The sequence below is a fragment of the Trachinotus anak genome, unplaced genomic scaffold, assembly GCF_046630095.1.
Source record: "Trachinotus anak isolate AG129_WGS33_773 ecotype Australia unplaced genomic scaffold, CSIRO_AGI_Tana_v1 ptg000005l, whole genome shotgun sequence".
Lineage (NCBI taxonomy): Eukaryota > Metazoa > Chordata > Actinopteri > Carangiformes > Carangidae > Trachinotus > Trachinotus anak.
The window spans coordinates 15,855,954-15,883,898 of record NW_027273856.1 but is presented as its reverse complement, the minus strand read 5'-3'; the positions used below and the strand labels follow the sequence as shown (position 1 = coordinate 15,883,898).

The window sequence follows — 27,945 nt, the reverse complement described above, 5'->3', positions numbered from 1 at the left end:
ACAGCGAAGCCAGCCTTAGGCCAGAATTATTCTTTCCACATCTGCAAGGGTCCTCTGGTGTCTGATGTAGAGCTTCAGAAGGTGTATGCATATGCACCTGTTTGTTACTATGCAATACTACAAGACTTGATCTCCATGATTTTCTTTTTATGTTTTTGCACTAAGCACAGACAAAGCAGCTCTTCTTCTTCTCTTCTTCTTGCAGGGATGTCACAATTTAGATTTTTTTGTAGTGCTCATGCATGAAAGATGAGAATGAGAATGTGCTGCACATGTGTGGAACACATCCTCCAACCGAGTGTAAATGAAGCATCGTGGTGTCTGTGCGTGTGTCAGTAAGCCAGTACAACTGAGACTTATAATTTTAGAAATATGACTGAGCGGTGAAGTTACGCCATTGGTCAACCGGATGAGTGTTGGAGTTTCCCTATTGGGCCGTTGCTCTTTCAAATTGAACTGGCTCTAATAGTTTCTATGACATCATCAGAGGGGTGTTTACAGGCAGTGTTCCCAACTTAGAGTCTTTGTCACTCGACTTTTTTACTTCACCAAATTCTTTTTGCCAAAAAGCACCTAGCAATAAACCTGCAGTTTTTGGACAAAACTGCTACTTTCTGCAGAGATGTTTCTCCTCGAGCGAGAGGCTGGGCTTTCCACCCACAGGCACATCTCTCTGTAAATCTGATTCAAATGACCACACAGCAGCTGACATGGACGTGAATGACTCGTTTTAGAATTTCAAAGCTCATAAAAGTAATCAACAATTCAACCTCAGTTTTGTTAACTCACATTTTTAAGGCAGCAGAGAAACATACTTTTCTAAGTTGAATGGACTTAAAGTGTTTTACAATGTAACTTTAAGGAAGTACTTCTTTGAACCAAACCACAATCTCTCTCTCAAACTAAATAAGTAGTTTTTGTGCCTAAACTTAACTAAACCTTGACCGCTCCACAACCTTAACCAAGTATTTATCAATGCTACCATGACAACATCCATTAGCTGGTACACTCCTACAGGTAGTATTATGATAATGAAGATCCAGTACACCTACAACAAAGTAATGCATCCACAAGCACTTCCAGAATGTTAGCATAAAATGTACAGGTAGGCTTTTAATTTGAAAAAAAAAAAGAGAAAAACATCTGGAGGTGTTGCATTTTATTCTCAGTAGCTTAACTTTGATCACGAGTACATTCAAAGAAGAAACATCTGTTCATTAGAGGAAGAAATCGTTATTTTGATTAAAAAGAGAAACTGAGAGGAGCAGATTGGCGACTGTAACATGATCCTAAATTTATCATGTGAGCTGCTGTGATAATCTCACCCCCCTCAGTGTTTTTGCTTTATTATTCTCTATTTGTTTGTGCTGGAAGTAGCTTTTATTTTAGACTCTTCCAGTCTTATTAATGGCAATGTGATGTTGTGTGTTCTCCCCTTTTTACTATATTTACTTTATTTAAGTACAACACGATTTCCAGTGCAGAAACATGCCTAAAAAATCTTTGTCCAACCAGGTCACTGCAAAAATCCTCACCAGGGTCCTCCTGTGAACACCGTACATCATGCATAATGCAGTATTACCCCGAGCATCCATTCAGCCTTGTAGTGCAGTATATGCTCCTCACTCCTACAGATGAAGCTGCTCTTTATGTCTGCAGCAGAACATTTATGTTTGTGGGGGTTCAGCCGAGTAATGGGACAGTGAATAGAAGAAAATGGGAGGACATTTGATGGAGACGGAGTCATTTGACTGTCATTTGACTGAGCTAATATTGGCCCAGGTGTAGACTCAGATTAACTTGTGCACAGTCCGTGTTATTCAGGCCCACACTTACAGGAGTCCTCTGGTACGGTTTTCACTCTCTCCATCTCTTCTACACACACACACACACACACTTACTCAGTCATGCTATCCGCCCTTGTTATTGCCATCGTCAGCGACGTGTGTCAGATATCTGAGCTTACTGACTCCTACAGGGTTCCCCGCTGCTGTCCGGCCCCTGAGCCCTGCGAGAGAAAGCAGAGACGACAGGGTAATCAATTGGTTTGCGACTAAGAGGCACTGCTGAGGTTTCCTGCCATTCATAGAGACCGTGAGAGTGTGTGTGAGAGAGAATTTATCTGTGTTTGTATTTCTCAAATGTCCCGTCCAGAGGAGTGGCTGTTAGTATCACACCTTTTCTAACATCTAATGAGTTTGTATTTTCAGCATTAAATTACATGAGAGGACCGGTGACTGGGAGGTGTTGGGTGAAGCATGAAATTTCTCCAACTTCAGCAAACTAGAAAACATCATCCTGCCAAACACCAACCACATCCAGGAAACTCTCTCCACTTTTCTGCTGGATGTGAACTGTTCTGACACTGAGGAAGCAGAACTGTTGACTTCAGCTGAAATGCCCCTGCTTCATATTTTAACAGCATTTCATCAGGTTTGTACAAATCTCACTTGACACTTAGATGGAAACAGGAGCTAATCAGCCATTCAATCAACATCAATTCTCATTAATTAACCTTAGAAAAACATGTTTTCCATATATTCTTTAATTTCCTGTTCCAACACAGGCTCTGTGATGCATATTCTGTGTTCAAATATTAAAACATTATTACATCAAATAGAATTATTCTGGAACCCTGGTGCATTATTCAGGATACACATATCCCCTGTTCTTGGTCTGATGGATTCAGCTTCTTTAGAGAAATTCTGGGATGTCCACTGAAATCGAGGATAAAGCTGCGTGGGTTTGAACATTGCCTACATAACATCTGTTTATATCCGTGATGCCACTGATCAGCAGCAGTAAATGATGACACTTGTTGATACTTGTTATTCACATAAAAAGCCAAGTCAAGAAAACAAAATTGGACTTGAAATATGTAATGTGTAAATCGCACTTAACACACGGTTACTATACAGTCATTTACACTGTAAATCAACGACAGATAAGCTCTTATTGCAGACAGAGAAAACAGAAAGGTTTGGTTTTGTGCAGACGGTCAGCTGCTGCTTTAGCTTCCTGTCCTGCTGCTCCACTTGTAAACATCAACATCAAGCTGTTTCAGGACATATTCAAGGTTCACTTTCAGGGGCGTTATTTTCATCATCAATCAGTCGGCCAATCATTATCTCAATAAATCAAATAACTGTTTGGTTTATAAAACATTAAAAAGTCCCATCACAATTTCCGAGAGCTCAAGGTGATGTTATCAAAGGTTTCCTGTTTTCTGACTGTTCAAAAGGAGTGTGAACTTATTACCATGTTAGGACAAGGAAAAGAAGGAAATCCATACTTTTGAGAAGGTAGAAAAAAGAAATGATTTTTGGCTGAAAAACATCTTAAATGATTAATCAGTTGTCAGAATCATTGCAGATTAATGTCCTATTGAATGACTGATTGATTAATCAGCTAACTGTTGCACCTCTTGTTCATGCTTATTTGCTTATTTTTGACTTATTCATATGCTACTTATATCTAATTTTTATTGGTTACATTATCATCATAACAGCACCACCACTAATTCAAACTATCAATTAAAACTATGGAGGTTTTATTAAAATAAAATCTGTAACTGTCAGTTGAAGCCCCTGAATAGAAAGTGAATGTTATTAATACTCGGTGCCAGACTGCTCTGTGGATCAAATGCTGTGTCTCCACCCCTGTAGCCGTGTCCGCCAACTACAACAAATGAATGGGGATCTGAACATCAAAGCCAAACCCAGACCAGTGGATGGAACATCAGACTGTGAATCATGTTTAGTTTTAGAAATCACACACTCTGCGCCTCACTTCCTGTTTATTCTCTCACAGGCCTTAACATGACCCCTTTTTCTTTTCCACATTCAGTCAATAGGCCTCCAGCTCTATTGGTAGGCACTGAGAACTGGATATTATTACAGTTAATGGGGACGCACAACTCCAGCACTGAAACTCCGAGTGTGTCTGAAATTATAATGACTTCAGGCCAAATAGTATCAGAGAGGCCTGTCACAAAGGGGTTTCCAAGCTGCACACATCAGGTGCCACGTAGTCCGTACACAGATCCTGCAGCTGCCTGGTCAGAGAGGTTGGATAAAACCAGAGAGCTGCACAGAAAAGAAGAAAACTACTCCTTTTTGCACAGATAGAACATACATGAGCAGTGAACTGCACCTTTACACAGAACGTCATGATGCAACCTATTTCTTCTGGCTACACACTGCACCACATGAAATATTCAGCTTCATCTCTGAACCAAAGAACTGTTGTTTTATCCTGGCTGATAGAAACACAGATTAAAGATAGCATAGTTTGAATTTGTCAATCTCGTGTCCAAAGTTTGTGTTGAATTGACAGCAGGTTTTCAACAAGTTCGGTTTATTTTCTAACCTCCACAGAATCTGCCATCAAACCAGCCGTCTGTATTTCTCAGAAGTGTCTAAGTTATAGAAAGCAGGCTGATGTGGAGGCATGTTTTATTAATGCCAGAACAGGTGGTGCGTGAGGCAGCCTAACAAATGGCCCCTGGCAAAATCGAAGCAGGAAAGATCCTCTTTACGCTACAGCGCGACTCGGGTCCAATACCAATCACCAAACACATCTCTAAACACAGCTCCACGTCGCACAAAGGCATTAGGAATTTCTGTGTCTGGGTCCTACAGGACAATGTCCTGACACTTGAAGTGTCTGATATCACAGCTCAGATGACCTGTAGGCCACAGGTGAGTGGAGCAGAGAGAGGGCAGTAAATTCAGCTTTGATTCTTCCTTGTTTGACCCAGTTAGTCTGTGTTGTGAGGAGAAGCTACTCTCTAAGGGCAACGCTTTCTCTCCTTCAAACTCATAAGGTTAATAGTTTTAAATTATAGTTGAAAAATGAACTAATCATATGAATTAAACACATATATACACTCACTTCTACTTTCTCATGAACAGGTTTATCATAATTTTCATCATTTTCTGGCTTCAGTGGCTTTCATGCTGTATATTTAAGGGCTGCTTGTATTTGTGGAGGTGGAATCTGCCAACAACAATAAAGCATCTACTGGCCTCACCTGTTCCCTGACCTCTCGTGGGAGGAAAGGTTTTCCCTCCAGGTACGTACAAGAGCTAGCGCAGTCTGCTATGCACCACATGTCATCCTGATGTACTGTATCAGGACTGTAGTTTCCGTAGCCAACTAACCTCTTCACATGTATGCCAGGGTCAGAGGGGATGAAGGTCCGAACATCCGACACTGCTGGTTTCATGTGCACTGTGGAAGGTGCTGAGGTGAACATGATCTAATGTTCAGCAAAGTAACGCTGACCGTGCTTGTGTACAGAACAAGGGAAAGAAGAGAAGCAGGGGATAATGGGGCAGTGGGCGCAAGAGATGGTTGACAACAGATAATAACAGATAGTATCAATTTAATGATAACCAGGGGAAGGAGAAGGAGAAGTCTACGCTTCCATCGCTGCCAGACCATGTGGAGTTTTGAATGGGACTGATTGGGATTGCAGACGAGAGACCAGCAGCGATGTTGAGGCAAGTACGTGGAAGGAATGATTACCGGCAACTACTGGTGTGTACAGCTTAACATAATTGCACTGTCAAGAAGGAGTAGTAGTTGAGGAAGAGCCAAACAAGAGAAAGGCAGAAGAACAAAACTTGAAAAAGAAGTGCCACGATCAAGCAAGGGGGAAGACGGTGCAGACTACATGGTCGGACTGGGAAAGAAATTCAGCCCAAACCCAGAATGACAGGCAGACAGAGGTAGCAGGTCAAAACCTTATGGATGTTTTAAGGTCCACTGTCCCACTGGGGTTTGTTCTGGTAGCCTCAATAGCCAGTCCAACTATCGTTGAGAGACCTCCAAGAGTTGAAAGGCATGTAGACAAATGCAGCCATTTCCCTGTTTCTGCTTGACAGGTGGTAGCATTACCTTTGCCAATAAGTATTGTTATGTCCCTTTTCCTAGTGTTTGTAAGAACTAACCCCAACTGGTTCGTTAGCAAGCAGGTATTTGCGTCTGGTAAGGCTAAATTACTTGCCCACAGATGTTATTATTATTTTCTAGTTTGCCAAGATATATATTAATATTCCTGAGTATTATTAACCTGTAGCCAATATTCATCCAATTCAATTTTATGTAGATATAGAACCAAACCATACCATACATTATCTCAATTATCTCACTACACAGTACAGTTAAGACCTCACAATATTACAGAGAGAAATCCAACAGCTCCCACCATGAGCTGCACTTGGTGACAATGGAGAGGACATTACACATTACTAGTGTGATCTGAGTGTGAGGGCTTGTCACAAGGGACACGATTTGAGCAACAGGCGTGCTGGCTGTCGTACGGCCTGCTGCTGGTGACAGGATTGTAGGAGTGACAGAGATGGTTGGTGCTCTGATTTTTTCATTTGCTTAATTTTCTTCCTGGTGACTGTTCTGTCACAAAAAGCTTATGTTACGTGGACTCTGTAGCAGTCAAGTGCAATGTTGCCTTGGTGTATTTAAGTTTAGGTTCTCAACTTGATATGTTCTTACTCTTGATAATAAATAAGTATATTGATTATCTCCCACAATGTTTTTGTCCAAGTCTAAGGACCCAGTGCACAGGGACTTGTAGCACAAAAGCATCATGAAATTCAGAGCTGGTTCTCTTTGGGCCAAACTGGCAGCAATTATTTCTCCAACAGTCCTAAAACATGGACTGCCCAACTGTATGGAAAACAGTGAAGTTTTTTTTTTTTTTGATGATGAATTCACAGATAATTATCACCCAGTCGTCTCCGGCCAAAGCGGGCAGCTGTTTCCAGAGAAAAAGCTAAAAAAAGCCACTGTCCACTAACTGCTCAGCACCAGCGGTGAGCATAGTTGAGCATTTAGCAGCTAAAGAGCCAGATATTTCCCTCAGGAGTTGATAGAGACCAAAAGCAGAGCTTAAAGAAGGTGAATATTGGACTTACATTCCATCATCTGATCCAAAAAAGAATGATAATGTAACTGTAACTGCTGGAAGTGTAATTAATATGTAATTCAGTTTGCTAACAAATTTGTCATTTTGTCTTAAAAGGTGATATGTCAAAGGTACGACAAGGCAAGGCAAGGTACGGTAAGGTAAGGTAAGGTATACTTTATTGTCCCCATGCACGCAAATACATAAGTCATGCACACAAACTTATACAAACGTGCGTAGGATCACAAGCTGAATGTGAGACAGGGTGACAAAAACAGTGATTACAGTAATAAAACCAGATATAAACACGAGTCTAGCGTTTTATTTTGGCAATGATTCATGATATCAGTAGAAATGATTTGTGCTAGGAGGGTATATGTAATGTAGAAAGGTCACCAAGTAATGCAATGACAGGGCAGATGGGTATGCTGAGGCCCAGCATCTCAGATGGCCTGCTCATGACCTCTGACCAGAAGTTTCGGGTGAGTGGACGGAGCCAGAGGGTGTGAAAGTAAGTGCCCACTGAGGTTGAGCAGTGTAAACATGTGTTACTTTGGCTGAAGCCCATGTGGTAGAGTTTGTGGGTGGTGATATGGGTACTGTGGAGGACTTTATACTGGATTAGTTGGGTATTATAAAAACCACAGTGGTTTCAATAATAACCCAGATATGCCAGATTCTTGTACCTGTTTAGTCTAAAATTTGGCATCATGAACAGCCTGAGGGCAGTATCTCAAATTCTGAATTCAGCATGTGTGTTGGGTCATTCAGAAACTTCTGACACTCCCTAAGCACAGATTTCTCGTGTCAGGACTGAGGATGGTTGTGTTTACTGCTTGTTTCTCTTGCCCCTAAGAGGAAAAAAAGAATTATCACAGGATTAAACATAAGGTCAACAAACAGTGTCAATATTTGTGATAGTCAGTTGAACCCTATCCAGGTACCAGATACTGAAATAGAGCATAAGGGACAAACCTAATGAGCTCTGTCGAAACCAGACAGTGAATAGTTGGTGTGCTGCCACTATTCCTTAAACATGATTAGAAGTGTTGCATTGCATTTCCTGGAAAAACCTTTCAAATTATACTGATGGCATATCTTTATTGGCTGAAAACCAGTCATCTGTCTGCCACCTTGCCTTTTCTTTACCACAGTACCCGAACCTGTGGCTTTGATTTTAAAATATATGACTGTGGTCTGTCTTTAATTTCTTCAGTCAGCTTAATGATGATCAACTTCAGAATGTTTTAACTGGCCTTTACAAGTTTAATGGCATTTATAAGAGGCCAGTGAGTCAAAAGTATTATTCTGAGTCCCAAGCCATTTCATCCATTCGAATAAAAAGATAATTTGGTTTCAAGGTTTGGGAAGTGCCAGAGAGAGACATCTCCAAATCCTGCACATACTTGTCAGAAATTCTTCACAGAGAGCACCTGTGTCTGTGGATAAGGCCCGTCTCCAACATGCTTTGTGACACTTTGATGTCAAACGTGTTGCCATCTTTGGTTACTGCATCAGCAATTGCTTGAATGTCATCAAGACTAGAGTTGAGTGTTAGTGAAATCTGTCTTTGAATGCTTAGGTCTATGGAGAATGACCCACACTTAAAAGCAGACAGCAGAGCTGGGTACGGTGAGGGATGTTAGTTGGCTAATGATAAAGTTCAGTCTAGATGTATTGCAAGTTGATGCACATAAGAATTATTAGACACTTTTCTGGTTCTTCCAAAATATTTCAGCTAAATTCATAAATTACCTCAAAATTTTACATTTATCTTCAATAAAAATTGAATAACTTGAACCCTTTTTTTTTTTTTTTTGTTATGATGTTTTTTTTCCCTTGAACCGGAAAATGGAAACTGATCAACAATGTAATTTAAACTGAAAACATAATTTTCATCTTCAGCTCTCAAAGGCATTTCCTCCAGACTGTGAAAGTAAAACATGATTACAAAAGGATTACAAACGACATTCACAGCACGATTGTGTGCATCTGTAAGATCACTACAATATTTTCCAAACAGAAGATAAAGAAAACAGTGAAACATCAAAATACACAGCTTATCATCACTTCTTAAAGGGGTATCACTTGTCCCTGTGTGGTTTCTGCTGAAATAAACTCAGCCACAATTGTTTCGTCAGGCGAAAACTGAAAAATAAATTAAGGGTTATAATTTAAAATTTGATGAGAAAAATCAAAAGCTGCTCAGGTTTTGAATTTCCCCTCCATGCACAGCCAACACTTGCAATGCCCCACGTTAGATCCGCAGACTCTTCAGGCTGCCTGAAGCATCTTTTGAAATTCATGTGCATCTGGTGGGTGTATCTAGATTGCCCTGAAGTGGAATTATGTAAATGTTGTTTTTTCCTCATCTGGTCACAGTTTTTAAAAAGTTGGCATTATTACCTTCACCTCCCCAGGGATAACTGTTTGTCCTGATCTATAAATAAGTGAATAAATGGAGAATAAAAACATAGAGCTGTGCTATATCTATAATACAGGGGTTCATACAGCAGCGGGTAGTGGACATTGGCTGATAAACTCTCAAGTTTAAAGTACTGACTGGTCAGGAGTCTGTACATAACACACCATCATCCATATTCTATGTTTGGAAAATTTACATGAGTGCATTTAGATGCTATACCAAATTTTAAGCAGAAGTGTTAAAAACTTTAGGATTCATTGTATATTTTCAAGTCTGGGTTTATTTGCCTCCAAGTGGTTAGCAGACTCGGGCAGTGTGATGGTGCGGCCCCCCATCCCAGCGAGGAGGACTTCCCACTGGTGGAGATCACGTCACAGGGACAGTGAAATCTTTTTCTTTCCCTTTTAAAAAAAAAGCCTGGAAATGACCTGTGGATTCACACAACAGTAATGCTTTTGAAGGAAGGCTTTGCAAAATCTGAATGTGAAATGAAGAAATCATGCTCTAAAATTGAAAGATTGTATTAAGATAGGAAATAAATTCCATTCTGGACCCCCTACAGTTCACATACACAGCCAACAGGTCTGTAGACCACCTTGTTTGTGGACTTCAGTTTTACCATCAAAACTATAACACTGGCTCTGCAGCAAGACCAGCTGTCCCTGGTGAGTGTGCCTGACTCCAGCAGCAGATGGATCACTGACTTCCTGTCAGTAGCATGTAAAGCTGGGGGAACATGTCTCTGGCCCTGTTCAGACCTGGTATTAACATGCGTCTTCAGTGATCCGATCACAAGTGGTCAGCTCTGAGTACGTCTGTTCACACCTGCTTTAAAATGTGTCTCCACAAACGTCTCCAGTGACCACACATGATCTCTCTTCCCTGCTTCATATGCAAATAAACAGGCATGCGGTGGTTTTTTTTAGCCAATCTGACGGACGGGTCCATTGTCAACGTGATTCTGTGTCTGTATGAGCGAGTGAATGAGAGAGCAACTGAGAGAGAGAGAGTGGTAAAGAGCATTTTAGCGAATCAATGCACTGTGTACAGTTCTACAGTGAAATGAGCTTTTAGAAATATTTTATCATTTTATCATATTTTATCATTTATAAAATATTTTCAGTTTATTACTAATCAGACCGTGGCAGAGGACGTCAGTGGAGTAGGCGGTCCTTCACTGTGACCAGGACACATTTGTGTTCACACTGTGAAAAGAACGTGGCCACATGTGGTCGAGACCACCTCTGAATGTGGTCTGAGTGATCGGATCTCAAATGCGTCCTGAATGTGTCCTGGGTGCTCACCCCTGTACTCAGAGCTGTCCACTTGTGATCGGCTCACTCAGGAAGGATGTTAATACCAGGTTGAACAGGGCCTTTGACTCCTGGACCATCAGCACTGGATTCCCCCAAAGCCCCCCTGCTTTCCTCCCGGTAAGCTAACAGCTGCGCCTCATGTGTCATCAGTCCATCAAGCTTCTGAAGTTTACGGATGACGCCACCCTCACTGAACTCCACCTACAGGTGGGACACTGTGACTCATAAACTAGAACGACCTTGACGATGACACCGATTGATTGACACATATGGACCAATCAAGATTGAATTCTGATGCATGGTGCATTGTTTATATTTTTATATCTGGTTAGGTCATAATGAGCTGGAACAGATCATGACTTGTGGTGACAGTTCAGTGTTTTACACTATGCTAGTGTTTCTGAGGACTCGGTCCGAACGCAGGACACAATAAACCTGATTCTGATTCTAAAAATAAACAAAGAATTAACTGTGGATTAGCTGTTGTAGCTAATGGCATTGAGGCATCTTTGCAAGCTGGTTTGTTACATGTATGAGTACACAATGTACAGTTGTGTATTTTGCAATGACAATAAAGATATTCAATTCTATTCTAAATTAAAAAAAATAATAAAGACAGAAGGTTTGTTAACATTATTATCTTCTTATGACACTGTGAAAACTCAGGAAACAGGCAGTTTGATTAGCTGGTAAGTTGCCACAGAGGTAAATCAGAAAGCATTTCGCCACAATAGCCAACCCAAGGAGCTAATTTCTGCAGTTACCTCGAGTTACATAAAAAATTTGAAATGTAGGTTTATTTTGTAAAGGTTTAGAAGAGTCATAATAAGTTCCTGAGCCTGGAACAGATGTAAGCATAGCCATTTCCTTTAGTTTGGATTCAAGCATATCATCCATATGATTCCTTGTTTTTCAGATATGCTAATATATAATAATCATATAAAAATACAACTCATTATAAAGGATTATGACTCATGCTTTATGGATTTGGTGTGTGGTATGAGTGCTTTGAGACTGTCCTTGTTCATGAATGAAGACAGCCATTTCTGTGGTTGACAGCTGCTAGCTGCTAAGTACTATGGCGGTATCGATCGAATCATCTGTCTCGGGCTGATGATGCGCGCAGCCAGGACTGATCATGCATTTTGATGGCAGGCTTGTAATATAGCTGGATGAGGTAGCTAATGCAGCTTGTACAGTGCCAGATATATGGATAACTTTTCCTGGGCTGTGCCAAGGTTGCCAAGGTTGTTCTTCCTGACCAATGAGCTGTGCAAATGGTCATTAAGCCTTTGAACCCCCCACGTCCCCCTCTTCTTCTCCCCCGCATTCCTTGTTCTTTCTTTCTTTTAATCTCAGTTTTCTCCCTCTGTCTCATCTCGTCTCCATCCATCTCCCTTCCTGTCTAAAAATAGATGGCATCTGGATAATAGTCCCCTTCCGCTCCACTCCCCTCTCCTCACCTGATTTATGCCAGTAACCAAACCGGCCTGCCAGCTCAGAGGCACAGCAGAATACCAGATCTAACAGTTTGGAACCCAATAATCATTTCATGCTTGGTCAGCTGGCGAATGGAGCGTGACGCCATCTGAGGGTTACGGGAAAGCAAGGTCAGTCGAAGATGATTAGCAGCCAGTGAGCAGGGCTCTCTCAGTGCGAGGTCACCTGAAGACTGGTTCTGCTGACACATAGAAATGTTGCAAGGTTTTTAAAATGGTACCAAGAAACATGAGCATAACAGACAGAAGCTAGTGAGCTAGATGTCTTCAGAAGTAGAAAGCGAGAACAGTTTCCTTTGGCATTTTCACATGTGACTCAAAATCTTAAAGCTGCTCTAATGAATATTGTTATATTTGTAGTGTCTGGGGCTCTATAGGATGTGTAACTTTATGGGTTTGATATGTTTAGATAGGGGCCCCAAGCTAGAGGATGCACTGGGAGATGGGTGCTTCTCTGTTTAGGAGAATGTGGCCTTTTTTGGTCCTAGGTCTAGGGGTTTGGAAGATGACTGTCCTTCTGAATGAGGCCTTTTATGGTATGGATTACATACGTTGTCTTAGGTTCAGGAAGACAACCAACTCATATAGATGGGGAGTTAGAGCAGTTATTCAGAGGAGATTCACATTGGCTTCGACTCCTCTCTCAGGCAATCTCGAGTGCTTGATTTGATGCTGGACTTCTTTGGAATAAACTTCTTTATATACAAGCAAGACGGTGTCAGCGGAGTTTTCTTCATCATCATCACATCATCGCTGCTTAAGAAACAACAAGAATTTGGCGTCACGAAGTCCGGACGTGTTGTGACCTGCGGCGTCTCCGACAGCTTCAGCGCACCTACTCCCGCACCAAGCCGGCAGATACGGTGAGCATTTCTCACATGATTGGGCGCTGGTCTGTTCGTTGAGGCTGTTGTGTGTTTGCTGTCGGATCACACCGTAAAGAATCATGTGTGTGTGTGCCATGATGTGTTGATGTGTGGAGTGATGCTCCGTTCTAAATTGGGTTTTATTGCGTTGTGAACAACGCAACAGGGGGGAGTATAATAGAGAAGATAGAGAATAAAAGTTTAATAAGGGAAGAAGAATAAAAGTTGAAGTAAAAGAAGTAGAGAAAATAAGAAGTTGATGTAAAAAGTGTAGAATAGTCTAATTAGTAACGATAAGGTGAGCTAAACAACATCGTGCAAGATTAATGAAGATTGGGCCCTCAGCTTCTTAACGGTAAGACATGTGTATATTAGTCACTGCGTGAAAGTTGGCTTTGAGGAATAGTCGGATTTGGCAAAAAGAAAAAGAGGAAAGTAACAACCCTGGGCCCAGGGGAAATTGGAAACATGAGAAAAGAGACAATAGAGGAATAGAAAGGAAAAGAGAATAAGAGTTAAAGAAAGAAGCCGCAGATTTGGACAAAAGACCTCTGGGAGGCGGTTTTAGACGGGCCAAAAATCCTGGAACATCACTAGGTGAATTTCGGGTCAGTTCTAGGAACTGGAGGTGTAGAAAGGAAAATTCAATTGTAAGTTCCCACTCGAACACTAGTTGACGAACAGTGTCTGAAGCAGCCTCTCATTGAATATCTACACCTCATAAGGTAGCATAAATTTAGAAGGAAAAAGAGAGAAAAGAAGCGGTGAAAAGCATGCTATAGGAAAAGTATGAATGAGTCGACTTTGAGAATTTGGGATTAAATGCTGTTTGTGTTTTTTGGGATGATGTTGAATTTGCTGTGTGTTTTTATTTTGTGAGTTTGCTCTGTGCCTTTGTTTGTTGGATGATTGGTCTCTGCCTGTGTGTCTGTGTGTGTGTGGAGCGCTGTCTCAGCTGTGTTTCAGCTGTGTGTGAAAGGCTGCGGAATGGGTTGGTTAATGTGGTTTATGTTAATGTGATAGATTTCATATTGAATAGGCATATATAGGTTGTGGTTGAGAACAGGAGATTTAGTAATCTATAAGGGAAGATATTTTGTCATTTAGTGTTAAAAACAACATGAGCCTCAAAAATAAGAGGACATTATACACGTGAATAAAACAACATGAGCCTCAAAAATAAGAGGACTTTATATGTATGTGACTAAAAACTTATGAGCCTTTGAGGGGGACTTTGATAAGATCTATGAGCCTCTTTCGAGGGGACATTTTCAATTTGTAAGAACATATGAGCCCCAAAAAGGACGTATAAGATTTTGAAGAGAACTGGGAAAATTAGTGAGGATATTTTGTGTGCATAAGTATGGGTAAAAAGATTTAATAAGTATTAGAAAGGGAAATAAAATGAAATATTTTGATGAAGTTTATTAATTTTGGAATGTGAGTTAGCGATGAGTGCAATGTGTGGTCCTTCTCTGTTTGTCTTTCTTGTTGTCTGTGAGTTTCTCAGTGAGTCTGTGTGTGTGTGATTGTATGAAGTGGATTTGTCTGTTTAAAGAACATACAGTCTTATTCAAGAAAGGGGAGAAGATAGATTTGGCTATTAGCGGAGGTTCTGTATTTTTGGTTGTTGACTGAGATTCTGCTCTGGTTTGTGCGTGTGTTCTTTGTTTCTGACTCTATGCTTTGTCATGTGGAGTCTATCTGATCTTGGGGAGATATACGGAGATTGGGCTAGATGTTCACTCTCTGAGAGCTAGAATATACTGGAAGTTCCTGCTAATTTTAAGAGGTGGAGCAAGGGGGGATACCCCATGTAGAATGCAAATAAGATGGCTCTTTCTAATAGGAGGAGTGGTGAGGGTGCTCCCTCCCTTCTCTCCTTGTAAGGTAGTGTAATGGAGAAAGATGTTAGGTCTTTATGATTTGGCAGTTTGTAAGATATTGGAATCATTGTAGAGTAAAAAGAGTAGAAGGAAGTACAGCTTGTGGATAATAATATACTATTGGAAGATTTAAGATGCTATTAGAGTGAAACAAACTAAAATATCTAAATTGATAATGTATTGTATGAAATGATAACTTGGTGTTTATTAATGGTTGTAGTTTAAAAGAAGGAAAACATCTGATGTAGATAAAAATGACCTAAATGTTGGTAGATAATGTGCGTAAATCACACTGAATTGTTTATTGTGTTGTTTATAAGGACTCAGTGAGTTCATAAGATACTGAATTTTTGTCTGTTTTCCCTTTTTCTTCCTTTATCCACCTATGGTGTGTGAGAGTGGGAGGAGGAGAGAGAGGAGACGAAGTGCGTCTGAATTGGGATCTTCCAAAGCACAGACGAGAAGGCAGCTGGCCAGTGCGTCACATGGATTGAGGCTTGCTGACGACAGAGTGTGCAGCTCCTGAATCCAGGCTGATCAAGGCTAGTGCGGTTTTATCCACAAACTCTTTTAACAAAACCTGCATTTTAAACGTTTGTGTGAATATTCATTTATAGTCATTGTTGTTGATATACATTTAGTTTGCTCTCACTTGTAGGCTGTTATAAAAACATTTTTTAATTTGGGATTAATAAGAATACATCCATCTGTCTACATATGCAAAAGATAATACATGTTGTAGTCATTTAGAAGAAAGGCTTGGCAACGGACTGATCAGTTACTGCATTTAATCAATTAATGGAATATAATTATTGGGTTTAAATACTGTTGAGAGTTGCAAATGTGAATTTTATTGTCTATGTATGGTTTATTCTGATCTGAGCTGCATTGAGGATTCAATATTGAAATTATTTGATGATTTTCAAGTGAATGAGTGTGAGCATTGGGTGATAATTAGGTGATTGACTTGTTACAAAGGGGGAACACAATTGGTGGTAGTTTGTCCCTGTGGGAATGTGTGACCTTTTGAGCTTTATATAGGATTGGACTTTCTTTTTATTTGCAGGATATTTGGGGAAGTTTTACTTAAAATTTGGTAGATTGTGTGTTTAGCCAATAGCATATGTGGACCCAGTGTTGTAATTTTAGTTCATATCAATAAGCCTTTTGATTCCTTTGAAGTTGGCAAAATTTATTTCATTTTTCTTTTATTGACTGTGGCAAAATAGTGGCTTATAAATAATTTAAATAATTTTTAACTAGTTTTAATAAATAGTCTTAATTTACAATAAAGGGAACTATTACGATGTCGAAAATGGACACTAAAAATTCGAAAGTAATTACTCCTGTTGATGTAGTACAGAAGAATAATTCTTTAATTAAAGGCATTGCAAAGATGTCAAAGAAATGGCATAAGCGCTGGCCTGAAATTGATCAACCATGGCCAGAGGAGGGGACTCTTAACCCAGATGTGATTAAAACAATGCAGGTGCTTGTGTCCACATATAAGGCAGATCAAAAGAAGGGTAAAAAGGGGGTAAAACGTAAAGAAAAGAGACAAATAGAACTTGGCATTCTCCAGTTGTTTGAAAATGAGGGACAGAAATTGATAAAAGCTGCAAAAGATAAGAGAGATAGGGGTGCAGAAGAAATAGGGAAAAATGCAAAAGAAATAGAAAAATTAATGGCAGAAATTAATGCACCTTTCTCACATACGGAACCGGTAAAGAGACCCCCACCTTATGAGAAGGAGGTGAAGTTTAAGGAAATTTATCCCCAGCTCCCAGTGATCAGTCAGGAGGGTAGATATCAGATCAGAAATGAGGATGAGCAAATAATAGAAGTGGGACAAGCGGAAACAACTATAAAGATGTATCCAAGCTCCAAAAGACAGAAGAAAACGACATATTTGAAAACTAAGGGTGGACTGAAGATCAAGAGGATGGAATCTGGAGATGATGATGATCAAAGTGATCTGGAGGGAGCCATGGGTGGATATGAACCTGCAGTCAGACGGATACTGGCTAGAGCGGAGAAAAGAGGAGGCAAAACATGGAGGAAAAAGGACCCAGAAGATGATAGCTCTAATGAAAGTGAGAATGGAGACAGCGATGGAGACTCTGAGAGCGAGGGTCCTTCATCTTCGAGAGGGTTTTCTCCGACGACATCCAGTACCAGAGTAGAAGAAGACCGACAGAAGGCAATAAGAGAGGTCGAAAGAAGTATAGACGAATGCATTTCGTTCTTGGCGAAAGCTACCAGATCAGAAAGCCGAAGAGCACTGGAGAGCCAATTAGAGGAGCTGCAGATCCAGAAGAAAGAGCTGCGGAAGAAAGGTTCCCAAAAATCGGACACGAAGTATTCATTGCGCTCAAAGAAAGGGGAGACATCTGAGAAGATGTGTCCAGTGGTTATTCGAGGACAGAATTTGGAGTACAAGCCCTGGCAGAGTACAGATATGTCAGATATACTTGAGAAGTTACCTACTCTTCAAGATGGAGCACATCCTTGGATTTCGAAGTTGGAAGAGATTATGGTGGGAACGCAGTCTGCCATGGGAGATATTAAGAGACTTTTGGCTAACATCCTTGGGGTTCCAGCTATGGAAGAGATTCTACAGAATGCTGGACTTAATCGGTATGTGGGCACAGCTGTGAATGATCCGGAGCTGTTTGCTGCAAATAGAGGTAGAGTGTGGAGAGCGCTGAGAGATACATTTCCAACAAACGTACATCCTGATAATATTCTTATTGAGCCATTGGGACAGGAAGAAAACCCGAGGGCCTACGTGTCAAGAGCCCATCAAGTGTGGAGAAATATTACAGGAAATGACCCGGATTTGAATCAAATGGAGCAGTCAATTTTGCGAGTCAAAATACAGAAGGGGCTGCCCCTACCAGTGAGAAGTAAACTGGCAGAGGTGGTTGGTCTTGGAAGTATGACAAAGGGTGTTTATACGGATCATATAGCCCATCAAGTGGAGCTATATAGGAAAAAGGAGCATGATCAGAAAGAGCAGGACCAAGAGACCCTCAGAAAACTCAATCAAATACAACTGGTGGATAATAAGAAGAAGGAGAAGAAGCAGGCTTTGGTTATACAGAGTCAGTCTCCACCAAATCAACCTTCACAACAATCACAGCCAAACCAGGTCCAGTCCCAATCATCTCAGCCATCATCGGTGGTTCCAGTCGTTTCCTGCCCACAGCCAGTCTTTGGTGAAATGCAAACATGGAGAGGAAGAGGTCGAGGATATTTAGGAAGAGGAAGAGGAGGAAATGTTAATTCAAATTTTCAACAGTTTTCAGAAGTATGTTATAATTGTGGACAGTTTGGCCACTTTGCTCGTGAATGCAACAGGCCAAGAGGAAACTTCAGAGGAAACTTCAGAGGAAATTTCAGAGGAGGATTCAGGGGCCAACCAAGGCCATTCTGGGGACCGGTGAACCCTTATAGGGGCCTGGAGCCAGGATTCTAGGGGTGCCCAGAGGACTCGAAAGGGGGGTGTCAGCTGGTAGTATCAGGGCCGGAGAGAGATCCAACAATAGTGGTGAAAGTAAATAATCGACCATTGGAAGTAATGGCGGATAGCGGAGCTGCTTTCACCTGTATTCGGCCTGAAGATGCTATACATCTCCCCATGTCTGGTCAATTGATTCGGACAATCGGGTTTGAGGGAGTGAAACAGCTGATTCCTCTTACGGAACCAATTGAGCTCTGCTATAAAAACCTGAAGACTACAATACCCATACTGGTATCAGAATATACACCTATTGCACTTTTGGGAAGAGATGCTTTGTGTAGACTGAACTGTACAATAAAGTGTACACCGGACGGCTGTCTGGTGGAAGTGCCAAGTGAGGTTGCTCACCAATTATTGATGACAACAGAGACTGAAGCTTCTTCAGTATTTTGGATTGGGAATCTTAGTGCAGATTTTTTGGAGCCAGCCAAGTTGTGGGAGAAGTTCATTGTAGCAAACATGCCTGAAGTGAAGCTTCCAGAGTATCCACTCCACTGCACGCTCAAGTACTTCAAGAATGCTGCTCAGTCGAACTCAGAGGAATGGTTGAGTCGTCAACCAAAACAAGTTCAACTCAGTTCGTGCTGTATAATTCTGGGACCACAAGGAGCAGCTATGAAGATAAACAGAGATGATTATTTGGACAAAGAGTTTGATATTAAGAAGAATGTGCCACATGTGACTTTGTTGGTGTCTGAGGAATATGAGCAGAAGCATATAGGAGAAATGATGGCAGAAGCAGAGGAAGCTGTTTTTGTACCGGTAAAAGGGAATTTTGCGATTTGGAGAAGTGAGGATCAGCGATTCCTTAAGATTATGATCACTGCTCAAGGACAGGGACAGCCACAAACTGTGCAGATGACACATGAGTCAATTTGCAATGTTAAGACAGACTCAGACTCTAAGAGAGAGGAGATGTTGCGACAAGTTCCAGAATGTTTGTGGTCGCGGCATAGTACCGATATTGGACTTGTGAAGTCAGCCCAACCAGTGAAAGTTGAACTCCGACCAGGAACTAAACCTCCTTGGAAGAACCAATATCCACTGAAAGAAGAGGCAATCCGAGGGATTGAACCACAAATTGAAGGACTTTTGAAAGCAGATGTTTTGAAGATAACACAGAATCCTCAGAGTAATACGCCCTTGTTGCCTGTGAAGAAGCCAGATGATTCTTATCGTTTGGTACATGATTTGAGAGCGGTGAATGAAGTGGTAGCTGATTTTCCAGCAGAAGTGCCGGATCCGCATACATTGTTAGCTCAAATTCCTCCAGATGCGACACATTTCACAGTGTTAGATTTATGCGGTGCGTTTTTCAGTGTTCCACTTGGTATAGAGAGTCAGGGTTTATTTGGGTTCACATACAATGGACAGTTTTATGAGTACAAGAGATTGCCACAAGGGTTCAAACATAGTCCTCACATTTTTAATAAAGTATTGAAGGATGATTTGGCTGGGATAGATCAGATATTGAAAAGCACAGTTGTTCAATATGTGGATGACATTATTATTTGTTCATCAGATGAGGAAACATGTCATAAGGACTCAATTAAATTGTTACAGATACTGGCAGAAAAGGGACACAAGGCTTCTCAGAAGAAGTTGCAGTATTGTCAGGAGAAGGTGGTTTATCTGGGTCAGACAATAACGCAGGGACACAGAAGCATTTCTGATAGTCATTTAGAAGCTATTCGTAAAGCTCCAAAGCCCAGAACAGTCAGAGAGATGATGACATTTCTTGGTATTGCTGGTTATTCCTCAGCATGGGTGGAGGATTATGCTAGTTTAACGGGGCCTTTGAGGGCTATGATTAAAGACACTGGGAATGCTCAACTTCATTGTAATCTTTCCTGGACACAGGATGGCCTTTTAGCATTTGAGACGATCAAACAGAGATTACAAGAGGCTCCAGCACTAGCGCTTCCAGACTATTCAAAGAATTTTTTGTTGTATGTGTCTACTTCTACTGGGGGTAAATATGCATGTGCAGTTCTTTGTCAGCCAACAGGAACGGGGAAAAGTCCTCAACCTATTTCTTACTACTCTACTGCTTATTCAGAAGTAGAGTTGGGGTTACCATGGTGTTACAGAGCAATGGTGGGAGTTTTTTTAATGTATGATAAGGCATCATCTGTCACAATGGGTTATCCGGTGACAATTCTTACCCATCATAGTCTCAGAAATCTCTTGAACTATGGCAAATACACATTGACTATGCCTAGGCTTAGAGACTATCATAGACTCTTAGAGCAGGAAGATGTCAATTTAGTGAGATGTGCCACGGTGAATCCAGCTGAGAATTTGCCAACTCCAGAGGATGGTGAACCACATGATTGTGTTCAAGAAGCAGAGAAATACTCGAGGCTTAGGTCAGATTTGCAAGCCCTTCCACTGCGGGAGGCGGACTTGGAGTATTGGACTGATGGGTCCTGTTATCGTGTAGGAGATAAATTGAGTGCTGGCTACGCAGTAGTAAAAGCCCAAGGAACTGAATTTGTTGTTGAGAAGGCTGAAGTAGTACCACAGCCTGCATCTGCACAGCTTGCTGAACTTGTAGGGCTAACTGAAGCGTGTTTGTTGGCGGAAGGTAAGCGAGTGACAATATATACAGACTCTGCATATGCACATAATGTGTGTCACTTGTTTGGATCAGTGTGGAAAAACCGAGGGTTTAAGAAAACAGATGGTTCTCCAATACAGCATCACGCTCAGATAATGAAACTGTTGCATGCTATGATGAAGCCTAAAGAAATAGCAATAGCTAAATGTGCAGCACATAAAGTGGATGTGTCAAAGGTCACACAAGGGAATAAAGCGGCTGATGAAGCTGCAAAAGCAGTCACAGGAGCAGACAAATTGGGTAAAGTTCTTCTGGTAACTCATGAAGTGAATTTGGAAGATAAAATTACACTTAGGGATGTGATTTCAATGCAGGAAGCTGCTCCCGAAATGGATAAACAGTTGTGGCTAGACCGAGGTGCCACCCAAGATGCTGTTGGTCTTTGGAGAAATCATGAGGGGCTGATAGTAGCACCTTCAGACCTGTTAGGCCTGATGATTCAGGAAGCGCATGGGTTAGCTCATGTTGCAAGGGGGGAAGTTAGGAGAAAGATTACAAAGGAGTATGGGTTTTGGGCACCATATTTGCTTGAACAAATTGATTATGTTATAGGTAGATGCACTATCTGTCTGAAAAATAATGTTCGGAGGGGTGTGATGGTTCCCCCTGGTCACATTCCAACTCCGAGGGGTCCTATGCGTGAATTAGTTGTGGACTTTGTGGACATGATAAAACCAGTTGAAGGTAAGAGATATATGCTAGTTGTTGTGGACAGATTTTCGCGATGGCCTGAGGCTTGTCCAACCAAGCGGAAGGATGCTCAGTCGGTTGCCAAGTTTTTGTGTAGAGAGGTCATAAGCAGGTGGGGACTTCCAGATAGGATATCCTCAGACAATGGGAAGGAGTTCGTGGATAAAACAGTGAAATTGATTTTGCAGAAACTGGGAATTAAACAGCGTCTTGGAGCAGTTTATCATCCGCAAAGTCAAGGGATTTGTGAAAAAATGAATGGTGTTTTGAAAAATCGCATTGTTAAAATCTGCCAACACACGGGCCTAAATTGGATAGCGGCACTTCCGCTGGCGCTAATGGTGTGTCGCTCAAGTGAGCTGCGTGATTTGCATATGACACCTCATGAGTTGGTCACGGGAAGACGGATGCCAACGCCTTGTTTGCGTACAAGTGGAAAGGGTCCAAGTCTGGCCCTTTTAGAAGATGAAATGCGAGTGTACGTTACATATATGGCTACTTTGCATAAAAGAATATCCACATATGTTTCTGACAGGCAAAGACAAGAGGAGGTGCAGGAGAGGCTCGATGAGCAAAAGAAGAGCACAGTGCAACCTGGAGACAAGGTGTTTGTGAAGGTGTTTAGAAGGAAGTGGTATAACGAACGCCGTGAAGGACCATTTGAAGTTGTTCGCAGTACTGGAACTGCGGTCCAGGTTAAAGGGTCTCCAACGTGGTATCATTTATCGCATTGTGTCAAAGCGCCAAGAGACGAGGCGCCACACTCACAGAGCCGAGATGTTGAGGGCTCAAGAGAGCCAGAAGAAGATGCAGAAGAAGAAGAGATGCGTGGAGATCTTCAGAGTCAAAATCCAGAAGAGGAGACTATCCATGTTGTGGCCAATACTGATGATCCTGTGCACATTTCTGATGATGCCAGAGATGACTGTGCAGTCAATGGACAGGACAGAAGATTTGGTGACATTGATTTCCAACATGTCCCAGAAACAGCAGAGCCTATTTCAGTGGAGTGCGAAGCGCCGAAGGTTACAAAGGGCTTTGATTCCGCTGCAGGGGAATCCAGAGATTCAGTTAGACGAAGGAGTCCAAGGCCAGTTCGGAAAAGAGTCAGACCAAAACGTTACGAGAACTAGGGTTGAAGTGATTTTAGGGATGTCAGTACAGCTTCCATGCCAGTGTACAGGAGAAAATAGTGGTGAAGGGAAATTTAGAGTCCAGTGGGAAGATAACCATGGTAGGGTTCTAGATCTGTCAGGTACATCACTATTAGGAAAGTATGTGTTATTGAATGATAAGAGAAGATTGAAGATTGAAGGAGATTGTAGTCTTTATGTACGTAGGCCTCAGCAAGAAGATCAAGGTGATTATAGGTGTTTTTTTTATGATCCACAGTTTGAGAGTAAAGGATCAGAGATAGGATTCAGAGCTAGTATAGTGAATCTAGTGGTCATAGATGAAAGTAAGCGTACAGACCTCGAAGATGTTGAGGCAATAAGAGAAATGACAATGGTGACATCAACTCTCCAGTCGAAAGTTGAAAAAATGGAATGGAAGTCTACTCTTACGTCGTTGAAAGTTATGGAAGATATAAATGCGTCGTATTCAACTACAGTGGTGGCTCAGAAGATTTCTACGACGCCAACTCCTTTGAAGACTGTGATTAGAGCTAAGTTAGGAAGAGAGGTTCACCTTCCCTGTCGATGCGGAAGATGGAATGTTGATGGTAACAATCCTCCTAAGTGGGAAAATAGTCGTGGTGAAGATGTGTTGGTAGCAGGATCTGAAGTTGATATTGTACCTTTGGATCAAAGGAAGTATCTTTTGTACAATGATATGAAGCGGTTGAAAATTAGGGGAGATTGTTCACTTGTCTTGCGTAATGTTACTTGGGAAGATCAAGGGGAGTACACATGTACTTTTTTAGAGCCAGAGTTTAAATTTGTTCCATTTAGAAATTATTGGATAGAGGGTTATATAATTCGTAAGGTGACACTTGTGATAAAAGATTTGAGTCCTATTGGAGTTGTTACGGTTGCTAAAGGGACTCAGGAACAGTTCACCACAGTAACTACTCCAAGGCTGAGTAGTGTACAGATGAGGGCTACTACTTTAGGTACAACTTTGAAGGGGATGAATGCTACAACAGTGACGGAGACAACTTCTACTTTTGTTACTTCTGGAAATTTTACAAGTGAGGTTGCAACAAGGGCAACCTTTACTAATAGAACAATGACAACGTCTTTGATGTCTATGAAATTAATAAATGTGACACAGACACTTGATATGACCTCTTTGAGATTTAAGGAGGTGGTAAATGTGACTCAGAAGCCTAAGTTAGGGATAGAGCCTAGTGTGAACAGTAGTGATGAGATTTTGGAAACTAGAGAACAATGGGTGGAAGATGAGTTCTTTGACTCTGACTGGACATCAGAAGACATGACTAACCATTACCATGCATTACAGAAGAGAGAAACTAAGTGGAAGGCATATGGATTTGATTCCTCGGTGTTACAAATCACAGATCCATGGGCAAGTAGGAACTTATGGTTCCAACAGATAACTCATTCCGTAAGATCGGTTAGGAAGATGAATTGTCCATGTGTGGTGAAAATCCCATCACCAGGAACATGGCCTTCAATTTTAGAGACGGTACCACAACCACTAACTGTTGTATGTCAATTTTATGCACTATCGTGGTTGTTGTATCAGCAACAATCAGCAAAGGATATGTTGATGGCTTTGTCGGTGCATCTGTTTAGACCTAGATTTAATTGTTCTTGGTTGAGGGAGTTACCATATGTGAATTTACTGGATCAGTATGAAAATATGATAACAGCGGTTCCTGATGCAATGGAGGTGAAATCTGTGAGGGCTACAGACTGTTTTTGTTCAAACGATACCCATAATGGGCCTGGGATGTTTATGGGAATATCAGACTGTAACAAGTATATGATGAATTTGGGTAAGCGTAAACATAAGGCTAGTGATGATTTGTATGAAGTAACCTTTTATGTACCACATCAAAAACAGAGTAGAACTTTGATGGTGCGGAATCAAATTTTGCCTGGAAATGTGACTATAGGGAATTTCAAGGATATTTGGTGGGTTTGTGGTGATAAAGCATACATATTTTTACCGTATGGGTGGACAGGATGCTGTTATATGGCAACGCTGAAACTCCCATATGAGGTTTTTGCTATCCAGAGAGGAAAAGTACCTGATGAGGTCCAATCTAATGCTATTTTTGGGAGTAGAAAGAAAAGGGAACTGGCACAATTTCACAATTTGGAGTCCTACCATTGGAGGATAAGTCTAGGAGAGAAGTGGGGTATAGGATTATTTCCATGGTATGGTGTAACGTTTTTGGCAGATCACATTGATAATATTACCTACACCCTACAGGGTTTTGCAAATGAGACTATAAGAGGGTTTGAATATTTGTCAAATACTCAAAGGAGTCATAGATTGACATTGCTGAAACATGACATGGCCCTTGACTATATTTTGGCCAAACAAGGTGGTCTATGTGTGGCTTTGAATTTAACTGGGGATGCTTGTTATACTTTGATTCCTGATAGTTCTGATAATATGACTAGTGTCATAGAAGCACTGAGGCGTATAAGAGATGCGTTTGGCCCATCGGAAGGAGCTGGATGGTCTGCGAATGCTTGGTTGCAGGAGAAATTAGGACCAGTTGGAGCAGTGTTGGTTCAGATTTTGGTAGCAGCTCTTCTATCATTGTGTGTGATGTTTTGTTTTTGTACGTTGCTGTTGACCTTTGCGAAGGCTATGATATTGAGATGGGTTGGTATTGTGATGCCTGGAGATCAAGGTCAGATGCCATTATTACATAGGACTGACATGGACGATGACGAGGAAGAGGTCATAGAAAGCAAACTAGTAGAGCAATATCCATTTTGAATATCTGAATCTTTAACATATATTTTCTGTTATTATTTTATTTTTGTAGTTTCTTATTATAGAGTGGTATGATTAAAGGGGGGAAATGGAAAAGGTGATTTATAATTAGGAATAATGTGAAAGTATGATATTGTGAGTTTCATGTCTATTTATAAGGTGTTAATCTGCATTTGATGTTTCAATTTGCATCTGTTGTTTCTGCAAAGATACTGTTTGGTGTTTTCTTTTTTCCTCCTAGAACGATACTGGGGGAAGACCACTGTGAGGGTGGTTGGTTGTTCAGGAATTCTGTCATTCTGAAGACATTCAGATATGGACAACAAAAAGGACTGGCCAGATTTAAAACACCATCGACACTACACTGAGAGTCAACGCTGCTGAGGAGCTGTAGTGTGATGCATTTTTCTGTTTTCTCTTACATATATTTTTATAATATTGGATTTTGTTCTGTTTATCGTAATCTGTGATAGTAATAGAGGACGTTTATATAGTAGTGATAATTTAGCCAAACTATTATGTCTTGCTTAGTTTTGAGTTTCTTTATTATATGAGTAATATTTTTTATAGTGCTTTATAAAGTTTTTGTTTTAATTGATTGAAGAATGATGTTTTCTGTTATTGAGTAAATATATTGGAATCTCAGATGTTTTCTTTTTTTTTTCGGGGTGTTTAGGGATATTGGTGTTAGGCAGGGAAAGGTCCATTGGAAGGTGCGATGGGTCGACCAGCCTGAATTTGGACATTGTTTTGATTTTATTTTCTGAGGCTTCTATATGTATTTACTTAAGTCATATCCCTATACACATTGTCAAAATTCCTCCTTTTTAATTGGTCTGGAGTACTATATGTGGTCGCCTAAGGCAGAGGGTCCGTGAGAGAATTTTCCTGTCTAGATTGTTTGATGGATATTTCAGGACAGATAGCTGCCTGACAGGTTTTTCACTCTCACACTCCACAAAGCTGTTGAATTGCTAAGGTTATGCTGTAGGAGGAACTGTTATTTTTGTCACAACTGCAAGCATGTATGTGTTATTCATTTATTTTTCGAGACTCTGCGTAGTCTCGAAGGGGGGAAATATGTAGTGTCTGGGGCTCTATAGGATGTGTAACTTTATGGGTTTGATATGTTTAGATAGGGGCCCCAAGCTAGAGGATGCACTGGGAGATGGGTGCTTCTCTGTTTAGGAGAATGTGGCCTTTTTTGGTCCTAGGTCTAGGGGTTTGGAAGATGACTGTCCTTCTGAATGAGGCCTTTTATGGTATGGATTACATACGTTGTCTTAGGTTCAGGAAGACAACCAACTCATATAGATGGGGAGTTAGAGCAGTTATTCAGAGGAGATTCACATTGGCTTCGACTCCTCTCTCAGGCAATCTCGAGTGCTTGATTTGATGCTGGACTTCTTTGGAATAAACTTCTTTATATACAAGCAAGACGGTGTCAGCGGAGTTTTCTTCATCATCATCACATCATCGCTGCTTAAGAAACAACATATTCACAGACATTAGCCAACATTAACTGATTTTACATATGATGAACTACCTTGAACAAAGTAAAAAAAGTAACCAAACAATCAAAAAACAAATGTTAGCCTTAGTTGCTAGCTAGTAGCTAGCAAGGTATGAACTGACTGATTTGTAGGATTTCAAAACTTACAGCGAATCCCAGGAATTATTTCATTTTCCTCCACTTCAGTCTCTTTATGTCTCTGCTCTCATTAAGAGTCAAGCTTCGGCATGGCAGTGTCCTCACCTCATCTTGTGTCATTCACACTCATTGCATCTTTCCTGTGAGTTCAAACCCACTTTGTGTTCAATGTGAACGCTCCTTTTCTCAATGTGAGCTCCCTCCACAGACTTTGAAAAATGCTGGATCTAAATAATCCAACACGGCAAACATGGATTTTAAATTTCTTTTTATCACGACACCAGAGCTCATACAGTCGCTTCAGAAAATATTCAGACCCCTTCACTTTTTGCACACTTGATTCTAAATGGATAAAATTGTCATTTTTGTCCTTTAGTCTATTCTCTGAACATGTTTTAGAATCTTTTGCAAATGTATTAAAAATGAAGAAATCTTTCATTTGCAGAAGTATTCAGACCCTGTTACAGTAAAATACCAAACAAGTTTTCTTTTCATGTTGGGTCCATTGGTTAGATTTTTTATGAATCTGCAAAAAAATTATATAAACTCACTTTTTCATTGCTTGTTATTAAGCAAAGACTGATGACATGTTTTCTTTTTTCATTTAAAATTAAAAAGTGAAG

The 27,945-nt window shown here is 40.8% G+C and overlaps 1 long non-coding RNA gene across 6 annotated transcripts in view; it reads right to left on the bottom strand.

Annotated features, from left to right (window-relative positions):
* The window catches only part of LOC139621730 (uncharacterized), a 138,542-nt gene that overhangs the window by 17,437 nt on the left and 93,160 nt on the right, over positions 1 to 27,945 (bottom strand). For all 6 annotated transcript variants that reach the window (XR_011691069.1, XR_011691072.1, XR_011691070.1 and 3 more), the window contains one exon: positions 1,902 to 2,008. This is a non-coding gene — a long non-coding RNA (uncharacterized lncRNA). The remainder of the gene's footprint in view (positions 1 to 1,901; positions 2,009 to 27,945) is intronic.